Genomic DNA, 19,992 nt, shown 5'->3' on the forward strand with positions numbered 1-19,992 from the left:
ATTTTCGTCTGTGTTTCTGGGGGCCTCGCAGAAAATTTAATTTCCTTCTTCTCCTATGCTATCACTTTTTTTAAAAAAAAAATTGCTTTTAATTCTATTTTAGATATGCATATGGACAACACCACGATGGAGATACATGTGAACTGCGTTTCGAAGCCTCATTTGATTAATTTCTTCCTCCCTTAATTTCTGAAGCGGTTTGTGTGTTTAGGGACGTTCATTGTACGTTTCTTTGCTCGCCCCATCAGTGGAGAGATTTAGTAGAGAAGGGGTTTTTTTTTACTTCTTTTTTCCTTCTTTTCTGATTTACATGAAATTTAACATGAAGATCTTAAAATTCCGCATGCACATGGTATATTCTCTAGTTTACATTAATCATGCCTGTTTGTGGCGTGATAAAGATCTGTGTTGAATTTTAAATTTTGATTCTCTTAATATGTACGTAATTGCTTCTCTTTCATTTGAAGTTTGAACATTACGAACACTTCCTTTTTGCATGAGTTTAATCTTTAACTACATATAAGGTCATGACTTCATGCATGAAGCCCGAAGGTCTGGAACGGGGTACGTTTTTGAAGCTTTGATATATAATAGAAACTCCGCCCTTTTCTACTTAAACCAGTGAAACGGTACTGTATGCGCTAGGCTTTCTCTAGAAGATGAACTCATAAACATATTTGTTTATTATAAGCCTGATCAGAAAACGTAAGTTTACACCTTTACATGTTTTTCATGCTTGAGGCAGGTCGGCATGGGAGATTACTTCACCGTTTGTCCTGAAGAACTTTTGAAGAACGGCCCAACTGATCATGCATCTTCTTCATCAATCCCAAGCCACATTGCGATTCTGATGGACGAGCTGATCGGTGCAGCCATGGAGGCCGACAAGGCCAAGATCTCGGCCGCATCCAATGATGAAGAAAAGGGCAAGAACACTCAGGCAGGAGGAGACTGCGAGCCGAGAGTGGAATGTCGCTTCTGTCACGAGGAGGACTGCGTCTCCAGATTTGACACACCTTGCCTCTGCAGTGGCACTTTGAAGGTATATTATATACTTCTATTTTCTGCAGCATTGCCCCTCTAGCCTCTACACTAACATACACGTGTGTTTTAATTGCATTATATATTGTGTTGAAGTGTTTGACATTAATATTCACTTTCTATGTTTACTTAATAATTATTCATTGATGATTAGTGTCGATCACTAATTTAATGTTGGCCATTTTTGTCAGTATTCCTCCTCTCCCATTTCGAAGAATTAGCTTTAATTTATTAATTGCTAAATAACAAAAGCCTCAGTGACTAATTTCTTTGGAGGTTTCGGATGGGTCATCTCGACCCGTGGCCGGTAAGTTTTTGTAACACAACATGATAAAATCATAAAATTAATGTGCTTGTTCATCAGATTCAGTACAAATTATATTCATCTCACTCACGGTTGTTTTAAAAAAAGTCTTTAACTGGTGTGTCATTGAATACTTTTTGAAGGTGAGAAATAAATATCAGTATAGCTTACTCTGTGATCTGGGTAAATTTTATGATTATTTATTGTTATTAAAGCATATTAAAAGAATATATGTCGAGTTTAGCCGTAAATCTTTTCAATGGGTACGTGGAAGTTTTCAATGCAGTTTTTGTCTTTCAATCTACGACAGAGATATATGCCATAATAAACTTCACTTTGACCTCTTAACTTGCCCCAGTTTGCTCACAAGACTTGCATCCAGAAATGGTGCAACATCAAAGGGAACACCACCTGCGAGATCTGCCGCCAGGTATGGAGGTGCATCTTTTAACACACTCTGGGTTGGATTAATTCTCTCCTTGGCATGGACCATATATCCTGCAGTTTCCTTGCGGTTTATATACGTACTTTGCACGTTATGACCCTTGCGTGTGGCTGCAAAAAAGATTGGACGAAACTAAACTTTGATATAACTTAAAATTTGGTTTTTTTTATGAAAATTATTAAGTTAGGCAATCCGTAGTCTGGTTTGATCCAATAATAACTCAAAAATTAACAGGACTGATCTTGGTTCATAGGATGAGAGACTAGTCCTATTAGTTTAATACTCACTTAGTTTTTTTTTTTCTCTATAAGAAGCAATAATTCATTTTAACTTAATAAACTCAATTAAAATAAGAAAAACACTTATAATCATAATAAATCCTTAATAATTTCTAACAACAAGAAAAAATATTTCAATTAAAATATAAATGGTCCACATTATTAAATTATTAGTCTGAGCTTGTGACCGTGCCAGGATCCAAACTTATTAAATTATTAACAGTCTTAACTTATTATTATAAATAATTAATAAACTAATTGTAATCATATTAAATAAATTTAATAGGATCAGATTGAATCAATTAGTTTAGATGCCCAGTCTTCTGTCCAATTCAACCTGAAGAAACAATCTAATTTTTTTTAGTTTTTCAATCTTAAAACTAGTTTTTAATAGGAACAGACAAGGTCAGAACTTCTCAGGATCATATTGGATTGAACAGGATTAAAGGCCTTCTATACAGCGGTACCCAGTGGAGAGAATCTCCAATCCGATCCCTACACAACTAACCCCTGTACATATAGTAATTGTGCTGTAATCTTCTTAAAGTCTTGATATATATCCAATCATGATTTGGATATGCAGCCTTACGGTCCGAGTTACGCTGTGACGGAACGGAGCTCTTCCAATGCCGACGAGGATTATGAGGGGTAAGTAAGTTACAGGTAGCAGATTGGAAGAGGGATAACTGAATAAACAGGATTTTTTTTTTCAAGTAGTTCTATTTCTATGAGAGTTGATGAAGTAATTAATTACTTGCTGGGTTGGAATTGTTACTATTGCAGGGAAGGGTGGAGAATTCCGGGAACTAATGCTCAGATTTATTCTCTGCTGGCGCTGGCGGAAATGGCGACTGATCGCGTGGCGGCAGCTCTGAATGAAGACTTTGACTTCAGGCATCCCACCGGAGGCGTCCTGTGTGGAACCGGGGTCCTCATCGTAAGCCTTCGCGCTCACGACTTCATCTTGATATTAGCTTTTCTCTTTCACGTCCAGTGCAAGAGCTCTTCATTCTGGGCCTTATGATATAGATAAGCATCGTTCTGTATATACATCGTACTATCATGTTAATTGTTAAAATCAATCAACTTTATGTCATACTTGTACACTTTCCTCGTGTTAAGAGAACTTCAGAAAAATGGTTTTTCTTTTTTCTTTTAATTCTGCAATGAATTGCTTGCAGATTTTTATCGTGATGATTCTGAGGGACGTTTACTACTATAGGCCACCTCAACATCAGGATAGAGTGTTTGATTACCTGATATTTGTGAGTGTGGATGACAGACAATTCCATTTTATTTTATTTACTTGCTCATTTTACTCGTTAACATTCAATTCCCTCGAGAGCTAGTAATTATTATCCATTAAAAAAGTGGCATCACACAGGGTCTGGTGCTTACGCTGGCTCCGTTTTACATACTGTCCTTGATTTACGAGTGCCGGTAAGTTGGTTTTTGTGGATGGGTGGGCCAGAATTCCTAGCTGCCTCGTGTGATTCTTTTCAATGGATAACTTCGATTATGATTTTGTGTTTGTTTAGATTGTGGATATACTTCCGAGAAAGGTTCCGATCGGAGTGACCTGTTCCCTAGGGAAGGGTCTGATTCTGCAACAAAATTGAATGGCATGACCAGAATCTCGGGACGAGTTGCAGATCAGAGATCAACCCTGGAGTTGTGCAGAGAGAATCTGAAGCTACAGTACTAACTTACGCCTGGGACTGTAGATAGCCATATATGTATGTGGATGTTCATATAAGCTTTTAATTGTGTTCAGAAGTTAAGCGTAAATATGGAATCAGTACATTTATAAATTGTAGATAAACATGGATATATGTAAGTACTCGGGGGCCGGGGCTGTGGTAGTGAAGTAGTTATAAATATGGAATCTTAATGTTGTCTTGTTGATATCAAGTACTCTAATATTGTGCAGCAATCTGAGGTTGAGTCGTCCCTGCCCTTGGAATTTCTGGCCCAGCATCAGGCTCACAGGGCCTTCTTATGCGTGACGAGTGGTTTCGGCTCAAATAAATGTTGGCCCATATTGTCCCTCCTTTTTACCTCACATGGACCAATTGTGAATCCTCCCTCCTCGATGAACAGAAAATTTTATAAAGCATAAAATTTTAATCATCCAAATATGACGTGGATAGTACACTTGAAAATTCGCGAATCCTTAATAGGAGTGAAGACGAAAAATTTCTGAATCGTGGAATTCTTTAAAAATTTCCTCTCACTCTTTTTAACTAGTAAGGTCAGATTAAGAACATCCAAGAACGCAGAAGAGTTGCAATGGGTTTCATTTGTTAGCTTCCATAGTAAATCCATTAGTAAATTCAAGCTCAAATCTATCTTCTAGTGCAAAATACAATACGAGACCAAAGCGAGAGGAAATATATAAAATTTAAATATCATAGCAGTTTCATAGATAACAGCGATAAGATTAGACAAAAGCCACTCTCATCGAAGGCAAAGCCTGGTGGAGTGACAACATAGCAGAGGAGTCTATGATTAGGCCGACTAAAACAGGAGACACCCTCGAGCACAACAAAACATTTGAGAGAGCAAAAAGGGCAAACCATGTGGGAATGCGATAGAAAAACAGTAGTAACTAATAAGCCAGTGTCATAGAAGGCGACCACGGATGAGGAAGCGACACAGAAATGGGAAAATATTGGTGGGGTGAAACTGTAAAAGCAAGTTTAAGGGCACTTGGGCCTCCTTCCTTGGTCTTCCAGTTGTTGTAGCAAGGGCACACGGCTTTGTTCCCATAATATCCCGGGGGCACGCACAGCACTTCCTGCAGCACTTCTGACAGAAAAACATGCACGGCTTCCGATACTGGGTCTGGCCGCACCTCCTATTGCATTGTGATGGGCACTCTGGTCATGTCACCAACACCAGACAAACCCCAATTAGTTTTCATCTACCTTCATTTCTTTTCATGCATTTTGGTCAAACATACAGCTTTTTTTCTCAATACAACTTTGACCACAGTCCAAGTAATTTCAACTCAAGATCGAGGATAACACCGTCATTTCGATAATTCATCCCTTTCAAAGAAACAGAAAACTACCCTGCATCTACTGTCTGGATTTGACTGTTGAAACTAAAAATTGTTCCTTTTTTCCCCTTCTCACTGATTGCAAAGCTTGCAAGCAAGATAGAAAAAGAAGCCAAAAAAATAAAAAACGGTGAAGGAACTTTACTTACGGTAGCTCTTGAGACTGCCAGGTCCATATTGGCTTCGGCCCTGAAAAACCCACAAATAAGCAGCACAAAAACATTAGAAAACTCGTGCGAGAAAAGGCACAGAGAAGGGGGGGGGAAGCAAGAGGTTGGATTACCTTGTTATCGTAGAGGTTGCCTGCCTGCCCATTGGCTGCCATGACCTGCAAAAAGATCAGAGGTACTGCAATGTGAGAAAAACCTCCACAACATACAGTACAGAGATTTGAAAAATGCGAGGATGACTCGTTGCATCGTGAGATTTACCAGAGTCTGAAGCATGGAAATGCCAATGAGGGCCAAGATCAGAGCAGCAAGAAACTTAGCCATGGCCGATGAACACAGAATCCTCCCGATTTAGCAAGACCTGTATAGAGCAAGGGCAGGACGGGGCTAGTGGGATCTCTGAATCGAGAGTGCAGGGTATTTATAGAACCCTCGAGCCGCGGGACTCAGCTGCAGAAATAATCGGGTGCATGCATTCGCTGAGTAGCGCGAGTTGGCACCAATTAGAACAAGGCAGCTGTAGGGGCCCAGATTTCAAGGTGCACGGTGACGAAGGATTCGTACGCCCGTATTCCGGAGAGAGATTTGAATAGGAAAATAGGAATAACAACGGTCGATCTCATCAATTAATTAACGACTCACCGGTTACCAATATTAACCGTTAGTGTGAATGCAGAATGCTAGGGAACTTTCAGAGTGGCGGTGGGGGAGCAGGGGATGGCAAATTCCGCGCTTTAAACTTGTAGTGGAAAGTGGGCCCCAGTAGAACTAGGGGAGGTTAATCCGGTTGAAATGCTGAATGCAGGAGGCATTGAATAGTTGATTAAAATCTCGTATTTATGGTGAAGAAAAGTTTGAGGGGAGATAGAGGAGCAATGGATAATGGTGATTCAGCTGTTGGTATATACGATGCCCGCAAAGATCATTGTTTTGCACGGGGGAACTGCATGGAAGATGCACATTGTAAAAAAAATTACATCTAAGTGATACAAAAGAAAATTTATTATTAAAAGATTCTATAAAATTTATAAAATATTCTTAAATATCAAATCATGTGAATTTACAACTTAATTAAAGATATTAATAATAGGATAACAATTATTTATAACCTGTAAAAGAAAATAATAATTTATAATAAAAAGTTATAAATAGCTGTTGTTCAATTGTCAATGCTCCCTAATCAAATTATAAATATACAACATTTGAGATTTGAGAATATTTTGTAAGTTTCATCATACTTCTTAACATTAAATTTTATTATGTTAAATCTAGATGCAATTTTTCCTACATTATATTGCGAGTACATTGGTGAAAAGAGAGTGGATGAGGTGAGAGCATAAATGGAGAAGCAGGGAGTTATTGTGCCTATTTGGATTTGCATTCAAAATCAATTAATTGTATAAAAATCACATTTAAAAAAAATTATCCAAACGCCTCTTATTATATCAAAATCAATTATGAACCAAAACATATGATTTATAAAATAATTTATATGATTTTTGGACAAATTTTTATAAATGTGTAATTGAAAAATTGAATTGAAAAGCAAGTGGTAGTAGTTTTTGAGATAACCATAATTTTGGTTCATAATTACCTTGTTATGCATGAGGATGTTTGGATTTTTTTTAAAAAAACTATACATTTGATTTCATAATTAATTTTGATATATATAATGAATGTTTGGATAATTTTTTATATATAAGTTTAAATTCATGATTGACTTTAACATGTAACATGGGCGTTTGAATGTATTTTTATAAAACCATGATTTTATTTTATTTTCAATTCTACTATTCAATTTTGATTTAAAATCAATTATATTAATTAATTTTTTCATAATTAATTACACCCAATTAAAATTTAAACACACTCATTGTTTAATTGAGTAAAAAGAACGAGTAGTGTTGTTGGAAGGAAGTAAAGGAAAGAAAACGGGGAAAGTGAGGGAGAGGAGCTGTGGAGGAAGGGAAGCATGTGGGAGCATGTGGGAGGAAGCACAAGTTGGCGATCCAAAACCCTGTCAGTGGGAGATATACAGCGTTGCTCCAATTAATAATGCATGATCCCCCCAGTCCGTTTTGGGATTGATGGTGATGACGATAATGATGGTGAAGGGCGATAATGAGTGGGAAGGGAAGCGAAGCAGGGAAGTGCCCCAAATGGTGTATAATATTTTTTAAGTACCAAGATAAAAATTCAGGCAAAAAAAAAAAAATACAAAGATAAAAAAACCTTGCAAAGGAAAACAAATAGTGCAAAACTAGAAATAGAATATAAAAAAATTAAAAAAATTAATTATTTAATCTTTCTAATTTTAACTCAATTGTAACTTAATTTTTAAATTTTTGTCTCTTGTAATATATTTCATGAAGTTTCAACATCTTAAATATTGGTCACTCTATTTTAAATAATAAAATTATAAAGATTAAAAATATTTTAAACTTTTAATATTTATAAAGATAAAAAAGATTTAATAATTTAAAATATCAGTAATAAATTTTAAAATATTTTGAATCTTTATAATTTTATTTTTTAAAATATAAATATTAATATTTAATTTTTTTTAAAATATTATAATAATTAAATGATTAATTTTTTAAAAAATTTAACACGTAAATTATTGTTAGAAATTTGACATGCCAATGAATGAACGCATTTATCAACTGGTGCACAAGGAAAGCAAGAGTTAAAATGTGAGGAGTGAGGGTGGGGGGCATGTGAGCTCTGCCTAACCCCCACATGCCCCCTTCCGTCCTCTTAAATGCCAATAATGTATGTCTTGCGTTTCTGTTTCTGTTTCTCTTACGTCCTCTCTCCACTTAAATTTGATCCCCAAACCTGCCACCCTAATCATTCTTTCCCCCATGTGACCTCTGACAACACTCATCTTCCACTCCTACCCCCCTCTTCTTTTATCTTCTCTCTCCCCAGTCGCCTCTTTACTTTATCCCTCCACTTCTACCATATCTTTTCCAAGTCGGTGACATTCTTGTTATCTTCACAAAAACACAAAATGAGAGCATTTAACCGAAGATTATTTCTTGCATAAGGTCATTTTAAACTTCGTTCACTAATTCTATGAGTTTACAGCTTACCACCTACTCATTGGGGGAGCGCATTCATTGCTCATCAAGATGAGCACCTCTAAATCAATCTGGACTGCTTGGATTTAACTATTTTTTATTTTTTATTTTTCAATTTTAAAAATAAAAATTTATAAAATTTTAAATAAATATATTTTATTATTAACATGTACCATTCATATTTAATCTGATCAATTTAAATTTAATATTAATTTTTATAAATTAATGATATATATTTACTTTGAATTGTTTTGAATTTAATTGTATAATAAGTTAAAAATTTTAAATCTAAACAGTCCTAATTAAATCTGTATAGTCAACTTATAAAAAAAATATAAAAAATTAATATTAAATTTAGACTCATCTAATTAAATACGAATAGTACATGTTAATAATAAAATATATTTATTTAAAATTTTATAAGTTTTTATTTTAAAATTTAAAAAATAAAAAATATAATTAAATTTAAACTGTTTAAATTAAATTTGGACCATTCAGATTAGTCCAAGGGGTGTCTTGATGAGTACTGAGTGTGCTCCCACTTATTTTTGGGGGGGGGGGGGGGAAGGACCTGCGAACTGTTAAGCACAGGCACCCGCTGAAGTTCCGGCCCTTAACATCACTGGGCTTTGGATTGGGTCAGAATAGATTCATCTAAGTGGACTCTTTTCACGGATCATAACGTAGGACGCAATCCTTTTCCGTGCCCATAATCAATGACAAGCTTCTCAATCACATTCGTGCCTAACAAATAAAAAGCCCAACTACTGGGAGTGAGAAGCGGGCCTTAGTGCAACGGTCTTTCTGCTGGGAGTGACCCGAACAGGCAAGAAAGCCCAAAGACCCTTCGCTACAAGTTTACAACAGCTTCGTCTTCTTTATTTCCGCCAGGCTTTATCTTAACATCTCAAAGGCGAGCAGATTTGAATCGCCCTATTTAAATTAGTTCAAACTGTATTCTTATTTTCTTAACTTGATGTACCTTTTTTTAATTCGAAACCTAAAATAATCCAACGGTTCGTTTGACGGGATCTGGAAAAATATATCCTGGTTCTGAATAAGAGAAGAAAAGTAATAAAGAGATTAAAGAAAGAGATTGAAGGGGAGGAATAATTCAGGTGGTTAAGGCACAACAATCAGAGTGGTGTGCGCGATAGGCAGGAAACAGAGCAACAAAATTGGCAGCTGTTATAGTGACATTACACGGTGTAATACCGCTTAATACAGACGCTTTGCTGACTTTATGAATCCCACTCACTACTTGCTCATCGCCAGGTGGAGGAGGGAGGCATGTGGGCCCACGCCCGCACTCGTTTCGTTCTCAGAGATGAGCCATGGGGGGTCATCTGTGACGTAATCCGAGACCACCATTGTCATTATAAGCGGAATTGAACTCCCAACTTTGGGAAACTTGTACACTTTGAAAGCCACAGGTAGGTAGGATTGTCAGGTGCCATTATAAGGACATTTTTTTTTTTCAAAACAAAAACGCTGGCTAAATGGACGATCAGGATCGAGCCCAAGTTAACGCTCTGTGGACCTCTCAGAATAGACCACTCACTGCACGCGGCCCACGTATCCTACAGCTGTCCTCGCCTTTTCCATTTTGTTCTTTTCACTTCTGGGAATGAATTTGACCACTAATAAAACAGCCCTCCTTCCAAGGCCCACCCAACCTAGCTATTCGTCGTCTTTTACTGTCTAAATATCACATACGCATCCTTTTTCAAAAAAAAAAAAAAAAAGAGGAACGAGTGATACTAGGAAAACAAATTAAAGATAGACGCAAAAAGAGTCAACGACGGGTTGAACGGACTACCATGCTTGGCATTTGCTCCGCGACGAACTGGAGTTTGATGTACTTGGAGACACGGTTTGTTGGCGGTGCCGTCTAATAATAAGTGGTTGATCCAAGGTTGCTTGAATATATGTATATATGAGGAGAGGCTATTAAGCAATTGAATGTCATTTTGTGCTCACAAATATGTACATAATCATGCTGAAACAAATAGTAGTGCATGTTAATATAAGTAACATCAAAATTTTTACGAATTTGCTTACGGACGACAAGAAAATTCCTTATATTAACATACATATGTATATATGAAGCCTCGTTACACGAGAGTGTTTTTTTAGTAAATAGCTTAGCCATTCACCAAGGGGCTTTTAACGAGAGAAACCCGGCGACACTGATACATACATCAAAAGGACGCATGGAGGGCAAAATAGGACCACGAAACTAAAAACTCCGTCAACATCTACGAGAGAAAAGGGTCGAGAATATATTGTCTGGAAGACCGGCCTACATTATTACTGGGACATGGAATGTCTCGCTGAGGGGATCAAGAAAGAAGGGATTGAAATATACGTATGAGGGAAAGCGAGGAATGAAAATGAAATGCGAGAGAGCAAATGGATGAATGTGGCATTTTCTGTGGTGATCCCTGGGCCATTCGTATGAGAATTGAAGCATTGGATTCAGAAATGTGCAGCATCCATGGTGTTTGGAAGGAGGAGGCCTAGCAGGATAGGATTGAGATATTAGATTGGCCTACTTGAAGAAATTAAATTAACGAACCCTACAGCTAGCTAGTTACCATCTGGTAGGTCATAGAAGATACTAAAGCCCGCACAGTGATATCACCCAAGAGTGCTGTACAATATATATATAATTTGGAGATGGTCCTTGCTTCTCGGTTACTTCTTTCCATTTTTTCTGTGAGAGGCGCCCAACTAAGTATCGTTTAACATCCTTGATTGGGCCTAACGAAAGCGTCCGACCCAAAATTATGAAGACGAAGGAAAATCAAAACAACAGCACCAATATTCCAATGAAAACAAGGCTCGGCTTATTTTCCAAAAAAAAGATTTTTGTGCCACGTACATGCTTAGCATGAGCCTTAAAATTTATAATTAAGGGATGTTGAAGACAATTAAGGTCCCATTTGATTACAAGAATCTTGACCCATAAAATGATAATTATGTCTCCATTTCTATCTCACCCATATTTGGCTGCTTATAAGAGACATAGAATGGTCTCTTTCAAGAATGTAAATTACCATATTTCTAGGAATGGGGGAAGCATTTGCAAAATGGGAGGAATCATGTTACTCACCTTAAATCCAATATGTTTTTATTAAAATGTCCATGTTAATCAGACCCACCTTTTTATTTTTATTTTTATTTATTATTTTCTCTTTACAATATTTTTAATCTCATAAAAAATATTTTTAAGAAGTTTTTGAAATTAATCAAATTTTAAATTTAATTCCCAATGTATCATATTTATATATCTTTCTTAATCTTATAAAAACTTTTGAATGAAAATATAAAAAGAAAGAAAGAGAGACAAATGCATTGAAATAGGAAAAAGTAGGAAAAAGGTGGTTGTTGCCTCATAATGGTAAGGGTGTTATGGTCTTTATATTTTAATTTATATTTAAACAAATAATATAAATAAACTCTATTTTCACATATTTAAGTATTCTACGAACAAATTTATAATCATGATCATTCCATTCTTTTCCATTCTCCATCGTTCCATTTTTTTCCATTACCCCTTTTTCAAGAAACCAAATGCAACCTAAGTTTATATGGGAACATTATCTGACATGTTACAAATCTCACAAGACCATGCCTAGTAATCATGGATATTTCGCATACAAGCTTTAAATTGTTTGAGGGCAACAGTCTATGACGTATGATTATAAAAAGGGTTTAACTAATTCAATAAAAAACAATACAATAACAAACAAAAGGCAAACAAACTATACCAAAAATAGCCTCAGATTTAGTTTTCCAAAATCATCTACCTTGTATTCCACAATTAGACATAGGTTTGTTTTCAAATCATAAGTTGTAATTATTGCAATTTTGTACTTTGTTTTCACTAATAAAAAACACCTATTATATAATTCTCTTTGCATGCGCGCGCGTGTATATGTGTGTGTATCTATGTGCGCACACGTGCATATATACTTGTAGTTTAACACTAACTTTTAAAGGAAATTTGGGATCTCAAATATTTAGAAAATATTTTCAAAGTTTCTTTAAAATATTATTTAAGCCAAGTTTAAAAGTTCAAGTTTCTTAATTGCCTTTATGTGGTAGATTGTATGTTATGATTGTGGTTGTGTGTGGGTAAAGTCAGGCAAACTTTTCAGGAAGTCTCAATGAAGATAATGATTCCTGAATAAATGAGAACTAACGTCAGAGAAAGGAAGTAGCCCAGAAGAATAGCACAAAAGGGTAACATTTACCAAAGTAGCATTCTAAAGAGTCTCAAGTGGACAATGGACAATGGTCAAATCCTTGGGAAGAATAGTATGAATGATAGTTTGAGAAGCTCATGCAGCATCAAATTGGGATGTTGTTGCCAAAAGAGATGATTAGGGAAGAATATGAATGGGTTGAGTAGCAAAAGCTTGAAGGGCAAGAAAGGGTAGAAAGTATAGAGTGGTAGAAGAAATGACAAATGTGAAAGGAGAGGTTTAAAGTTTCAAGGATGCAAAGAAATGAAACATTAAGATGCTTCTACATTCAAACATACCATAAGGCTTATGACCATCTTTCACTCATATGCAAAAAAACATTAGTGGGCCTAAATCAAAGCGTCTAGCCCAAAATAAAGAAGAGGAAGAAAAATTGATATGACAAGATCAATACTCAAGTGAAGACAAGACTCGACCCTTCGTAAAAAAACTTTTCATGCCACGCACACACTCAGCATGAACCTTAAAATTCAAAATTAAGGGATGTTGAAGATTGCCACATGTACATGAGATCATTATCTAATGTGTCATATATCTTGCAAGGTCGTGCTTAATGATCACAAATGTTTCGTACACAGGCTTCGGATTCTTCAAGGGCAACCATCTCAAGTGTACATTTATAAAAGAGACTCTAACTAACATAATTAAAAGAAAAAATACAAGAACAGACGAAAAACACACAAACTATATAAAAAACAGTCTCATATTTACTTTTCCAAATCATATACCTTATATTTCACAATTAGACCTATGTTTATTTTCAGTTTATGAGTTATAATTGTTGTAACTTTATACTTTGTTTTTTATTAATCAAAAACATTCTTTATATCAATCTTTTTGTATTTTCACATTTGGGTGAAGCTGAGATAAAAGGGTTTGGAACTCTATTCATTTTTGGGATTCCGTGCATTTGACATGCTTTTTCTTGTTGTTTAGACATAACATCCAGTTTGTGAAGAACGACAACTAGTGACCCTTTTGGCGGCCTGTCCATGCAACCCCACCACCTTCTTTAATCTCCCTGTTTCCTTTCTTCCTCTCTGGATTTCTTCTACATCAGGGCGAATCTCGCTTATAATCCTCATCTTTTTTTTTTCCCCAACAATAATCATGAGCGAACTTTTCAAATTAATATTGATGGTTACAACAGAGTTAAATATGATAGTTTATTTTTTATTCCTTAAAAAATATGATACTTTATTTTGATTTATAACAACTGTGCTGGAGATGTACTGATGAATATACTAGGTCAAAACTCTAATGCGACATTATTTATTGCTTCCAACTGGGAAAAAACGGTGTTTATGTTTATCTGTCTTCGGCGGTTTCACTCTTTTTTTTTTTTTTTGGTACTTCGGTTGTCAATTCCGCGGAATAATGAGGGCTAAATCGCAAATTAGTGAGTGTTTTGCCGACGCAAGAAATCTCCGACAGCGAGCGAAAAGAGTGTGGAAAAAGAATCAACCTAGTCTATTCTGGATTGGATGATTCTTCCGTGGATTAGAATTATCTTTATTCCCCACAATCTACCTGGGATTTATAAAGTCAAACAATTAATGAAAGTACGTCGTTTCTTTTGATAAGCTCAACAAGCAAAATATAAAAATATTCAACCTATATATATATATATATAGTATATGTATTCCACAACGAGCAATTCAATAAACTAATTATAACTAGGCTTTATACGCGAGAGTTAAGACAGGAATATTTAAAATTAATAGAAGATGAAGATTCAATAAATATTAAAATCGATAACCATAGTATAAAAAAAGCATAAAATAGAATTATCTAATCTAAGTAAATATAAATTTATTAGCTATATAAAATAATAATTAAATTTATTTTCTTTTTTGCATTGAGGATCATTTTTTGGATAGATAATGGAAACAAATAACATGTTTTATATAAAAAAATTTTGTCAACATCCCAAATACATTGCAGAACATCAGTACTCTAATGGATCGTTAATTCAAAACATATAGCAATAAATAAATAATATATATATATATATATATATTAATATGTTGTTTATAAAAATATATCATTAAAAATATTTTTAAAAATTATAATAGTAAAAAGTTACATACTTTAATGTTAATTTAGAATGTAATTTTAAAATTTTCTTTTAACAAATTTCTTTTCAAAAATTGGGGTGATGCTCCTTTAACAATATTTCTACAGTGTTCCACCAACCCCTTTTACAATATAAAAAGATAAAATACAAACTTCTAAAAATGCTTTTCATTCAACATTCTGTTTGTGAAAATATAATAAAGAGTGAGAGAATATAATGAAAAATATAATATTAAAAATTATTATTAATAAAATTATTTTGTTAAAGTTTTCAATATTTTGAGATACTAAATTTCCTGTTAAAATGTCTTATAAATTGGAAAGTAACCAGTACTTAAATGGAATGTCTTTTTTAATTGTTGATTAAGTAGTACTTTAACAGTTAAATAACCGCAGTATGTTATTTTTTCTGGTTTGCTTCGTCGATGTTTTCTTACCCAAAAAAGGCGTATTTTAATTTGGAATGACAATTGGTTATAGGACAAAGTAGTGCGGGCACAACACTTTAATTTCCAAAGAAGCGACGGTTTTTTTTTTTTTTTTTCAAATTTTTTTTATCATTTATCATTTTTTTGTCAGAATTTTTACCACTGTTTGGTGGTTTATTTTGCGATGCCAAATCAGACACAGATTTGCGCAGTTGGCAAGTAATATGATCCCATTTCACAGTAAAATATTAAACGATTAAACTCAAAAATTGATGATTTAATTTCAATCTGATTTTATTATATATATTTGACTATAGTATTTTTTTATTAACATTGTAATATAATATACTCCCTCCGATTATATGAATAATTTTGTGATCATATTTATAAATTATTTCATTAAATTTTTATTGCAAATTTTCTCATTTGATCTATTAAATGTTAGAGAGAGAAAATATATTATTAATAGGGATAAAATTAAAAAATATTAAATTTTTATATAAAATCTTTTTTAATTTCAATAAAACATGCTGAAAGTTATATTATAATTATGAGAAGAGAGGATTAATTAGGAGCTTGTGACTGGAAATACAGGCAGGACAGGATGTGCAGATGGACCAAATTAATATTGGGTTCTCAGATCTACACAGTAAAATTTTTTATTACCAAAACCAGAATGAAAAATTGGTTTGGCGCGTCTGGTCTCTCACAGGCAAACATGTATCACAGGAATTGGTTCTCATCAGTTTCTCCTTCTCACTCTTGCCTGAGTTGGACGCTGCTTCTTTTTTCTCACCTCTTCTTCAATCATAAGCCACCCGTCCCTTAGCTAATAAATTAGCAGCACTCGAACCAATCCCTTCTGTTTTTTTTTTTTTGGAGCTGTAGCTACATCTTTTTGGGCTTATTACATCTATTATTCACTCTTTTTTTTATAAAAAATGAATTAATAAAGCCCGAAAAAATAACAAACATAACAATTATTGAAAGGATGATTATATTTGCTGGGTCTACATGCATTACGGGTGGGATATGTATCGAGTTGACTGCGTAAAATCATTGAGCTGTGGCTTCTTACCATGCCAAAGCTTGTAATCATATTTCTTATAGAAGAGAGAGAGAGAGAGAGAGAGAGGGTTCGTGTATAATGAATTCGGTAGATATTGAAATGTTACTATTAATATTTTATCTATTGGCATGAAGAAGGTGGGGTTCACAATTCCTTCATCGTGCTGTCCACATCAACGGTGAAGTTTCATTTTCAGCCTTTTTATTAACAGCACACACACTCTCTTTTGTAGATAAATCTTGGATAACACAATTTTACCTCTTATGGACATTAATTAATTAGCGGCCTTTCACCACATCGACCCCGCTATGGAGTAGTGCAAGGGAAGGACAGCAGAGGAACACCCCATATTAGAGTAAATATTTTCAAAAAAAATGCAAGGGGTTTGCTTGATGTGAAGCTAGCTGTGGTTCATAGCTTATAGTGATTTATAAATTTATTTTGGCCACATAGCTCATACTAATAATCAGTGACAATACTCACTGTATATTTGTTGATTGAAAGATAAGCAATGAAGCTCTAGGTTCTACTTCCTCCGTCTCTGTTGGTAAGAGCAAAAAAAAAAATAATATTACACAATTTAAAAAAATTAATTATGCTGAAAATAAAAGAATTAAATTACAATACTCTTTATTAATTATGTTAATCAAGCTTTTATTAATTATTTTTTATGATTATAAATGATAAATTATAAGAGATAATTTAAAAAGTTTGTAATAAATTTTATTAAAATAAATATGATTTTTTTATAAAAAAATTAAAAATAATAGTTTTTTTTCATGCGTTGAGGGTCTCGTAGACTCGTACCAAACGCTAGCATTAAATGATTACTGGACTGAAAATAAGCGAGGAAATCGCCGTTACTCGAAGAAACAATGAATACAATCGAGTAGAATCGTAGTTTCAATTTGTAATTTATTATATAAGGAAAATGCAGGCTCTCTGCTGGTGGGTCGGTGAAAACAGACTCAATATTAATGAAACAGAAACGAGAGCATGGGAATAATTAATTAACATCGACAAACGGATTTAAAAGAAAAAAGAAAAAGGAAAAAGCGTGGACGTGAGGTTATTCAAGTACTCTCTTAGTTTATAATTATAAAATATTTTTAATTAATTAATTGATTGACACCTCCTATAAATTACTTGACAACATTGGAAATTACACATTTTTTCTATGATTGTCCTTATTTAATAGCTTATTGTAATTAGAAAAATTATAATAATTGGTTAAAAAATTATCAAATGACACGTCGAACTTTTTTTAAATGCCTTATCTGTTTTTTTTGACATGATATTCTGAAAAAATGCCTTGTAAATATCAAGGGTGAGAGGGGCTTAATCTATACAGACAGGCTTATCTGATTTGGAGATTAGAACAGTGACGGGCAAGAAGTAGAGCGCTACGCTTTCGGCTTTGGTGCTCATCACTCGAGTATAGAGTCGGAAATAAGGGTTGGGCCTAAAGCTCTATTTAAATAAGGGTTCAGGCTTTGGAATTTTTTTTAAAGTAACCGAGCTTGAGCGCTTGGCCCTGATAAGCCCTGTAAAAAAGGGCTCGGGCCCGGACAAGCCCTCCAAGCTCGGTTATTTTTTTTAAGTAATATAAAATAATAATGTAAAAAAAAAATTTTAGTCCAGTCTACCAAGTGCCAGCAAAGCATCTCTCATACTCTCACTCGATCAGTCGGTCCAAACTACTCCAAAGTCTAAAATCCAAATTGAATAATCTCAGGCTCTCAGTCTCAGCCGTGTCAGTCTCGGCCCTCACTCCTCAGCCCTCAGCCCCTCACGCACTGACACAGACACAACTCAAGCACACAGCTCTCTCTCTGCTCTCACAATCTCAGTCGCCACTCGATCTCAGCGTCACAGTGAACCCTAAGACTCCTCACGCCGATGCCATCACCTCACGTAGCTCTCAACTCGGAGCTTCTCCCTCAGCCTTACGCCGACGCCTCACACAGCTCTCAACTCAGAGCTTCTCCCTCAGCCTCACGTTGACGCCAGATCCCTCGTCCTTGCCCTCGCTCCTCTGCCTCACAGAGTCACAGTCACACAGTCATACCTCTTATTCTCGTTCGCCTGAATCTACTCGAATTTCCTTTTCTCCTTTTTCTCCGTCGCAGCTCATCGGCTGTCGCAGCTCCCTTGATAATCTGAATCTCTATCTCCTTCTTTTCCATCTTGCTCGTCTCCTTCCTCTCGTCCATACTCTGCTCTCCTTCAGACCTTCACGCCTCACGTCTCTCGGTCTCTGGCTCTCTGCTTCTTGAATCTTGTCTCTCCCTCTCGCTCCTCTCGGCTTTCACAGGTTAGTTAATTTCTAACATATAATCAGTTAATCACCCACCTGATTAACTTTGTTTAATTTTTTGACTTGGATTATATCATAGAAAATAATTTATTCACCTGATTAAATAACAATGTTGTTTATTTTTGTTTTGATATTGTGTCCTGATTTTTTGTAAAATGATGATATGATGCTGTTGGTCTGAGATTCTGAGTTTTGATGCATGATTTTTAATTTTGATAATATGGTTTATGTTTCTTTGCACAGTATGTCATCCTCTAGTGTCAAGAGTAATGAAACTAGTAAGAAGTCAGTTGAAGGGGATGGTAAAAGAGAATCAACTTCCACCCAATTTACTACATATAGTCTAAAACCACCTAAGAAAGTAAAAGGTTTGACTTCAGACGTTTGGAAATCTTTTTCTAGGGTGGTTAACGAAGAGGGGTAGTAAAGGCCAAGTGTAATGGTTGTGGCACTTTATTAGCATTCGTGAAAATTATGGCACTTCACATTTGAGTCGTCATATTAAACAATGTGTAGCTCTTCCAAAGTTTCACAATGTAGGCTTGATGATGTTAGATAATCAAGGCAACATAAGATCTAGACAAATCAATAATTCACGTATAAGGGAGTTGTTGGGGATGTTGATTGTTGCACATGATTTGCCATATTCTTTTGTTGAATTTCTCTTCTTAAGGAGTTGCTTAAGGAATGTAATCCTAATGTTAAGCTTATGAGTAGAAAGACTGCTGTGTCAGATGTTAGAAGATTGTATGAGGTACAAAGAGACAAGTTAAATGTGATGTTATCAAAGTGTCCTAGTAGAATATGTTTGACCTCTGATTGTTGGATTTCTGTAACATCTAAAGGTTATATTTGCTTAACAGCACATTTTGTGGATGAAAATTAGAAGCTTAATAGTAGGATACTTTCTTTTTGTAAAATGGAGCCTCCACATTCTGGACATGAATTAGCCAGTAAAATTTTTGAGAGCTTAAGTGATTGGGGGATTGAAAAGAAAATTTTTACAATTACTTTGGATAATGTATCTGCAAATGATTGTGTGGCTGAGATCTTGAAAGATAGGTTGATTTTGCAAAATAATTTGATTTGTGATGGGGAATTTTTTCATGTGAGGTGTTGTGCATATATCTTGAACTTGATAGTTCAAGAAGGTTTGAAGGTGATAAATGTTGCAATAAATAAAATTCGAGACAGCATTAAATATGTTAAGATATCTGAGTCCAGGATGAAAATTTTCAAGCAATGTGTTGAGCAAGTTGGTGGTATTGACACCTCAATGGGATTACGATTAGATGTGCCTACTAGATGGAATTCCACTTATGACATGCTTGAAAGTGAAATTAGATATAAAAGAGCTTTTGTTTGCATGTCTTGTCGTGACACTAATTTTAAGCATTCCTTATCAAATGAAGAGTGGAGGAGAGCAGAGGAAATTTGCATTTTTTTACA

At 34.9% G+C, this 19,992-nt stretch overlaps 1 pseudogene; it reads right to left on the reverse strand.

The window, feature by feature from the left end:
* Positions 1-4,436: 4,436 nt before the first annotated feature.
* On the reverse strand, positions 4,437-5,879 carry LOC129306912 (gibberellin-regulated protein 4-like; annotated as a pseudogene).
* Between the last annotated feature and the right edge of the window lie 14,113 nt (positions 5,880-19,992).

Source organism: Prosopis cineraria, unplaced genomic scaffold, assembly GCF_029017545.1.
Source record: "Prosopis cineraria cultivar Desert tree isolate PC_DT_omini unplaced genomic scaffold, ASM2901754v1 PC3, whole genome shotgun sequence".
In the NCBI taxonomy this organism is placed as follows: Eukaryota; Viridiplantae; Streptophyta; class Magnoliopsida; order Fabales; family Fabaceae; genus Prosopis; species Prosopis cineraria.